The sequence below is a fragment of the Ursus maritimus genome, unplaced genomic scaffold (genome assembly GCF_017311325.1).
Source record: "Ursus maritimus isolate PB19 unplaced genomic scaffold, ASM1731132v1 scaffold_19, whole genome shotgun sequence".
NCBI lineage: Eukaryota > Metazoa > Chordata > Mammalia > Carnivora > Ursidae > Ursus > Ursus maritimus.
Window position 1 is genome coordinate 49418814 of NW_024424341.1, and position 494 is coordinate 49419307.

The window sequence follows — 494 nt, forward strand, 5'->3', positions numbered from 1 at the left end:
AGTAGGATGTGAGGTAGAGATGAATTTGCATGTCATCCTTGTGCAGTGGCCATGCTAATCTCTGTATCGTTCCAATTTTAGTATATGTGCTGCCAAAGGGAACACGGTGCGAGGTAGAGATGTAACTATTTTTTTCCCAGATGGATAAAAAACTGTTCACACACCATTTACAGAACAACCATTCTTTCCGTCTCTCTTTATGTTTGTGTTACTGTACCAATACCATACTGAAACTTTATGGAATATTTGGCTCTTGATAAGGCAAGTCCTTCCACTATGTAATTATCTTCCAAAACTTTTCTGGTTCTTCTGCTCCATTTTATCTTCTAACTGAGAAATAGAATGAGCTAGTCAATTCTATTATTAAAAATTGATGCTGGTATTCTGATTGAGATGGCCTAGAATTTATAGATTATTTTAGAAAAAAGTGACATTTTGGGGCACTTGGCTGGTTCAGTGGGAAGAATGTGGGACTCGCCCCATGTTGGGTGTAG

The 494-nt window shown here is 38.1% G+C and overlaps 1 non-coding gene across 1 annotated transcript; it reads right to left on the reverse strand.

Moving 5' to 3' along the window:
- On the reverse strand, positions 1–105 carry LOC121103575. Its single transcript, XR_005835827.1, has one exon. It is a non-coding gene; the product is annotated as a U6 spliceosomal RNA (small nuclear RNA).
- Between the last annotated feature and the right edge of the window lie 389 nt (positions 106–494).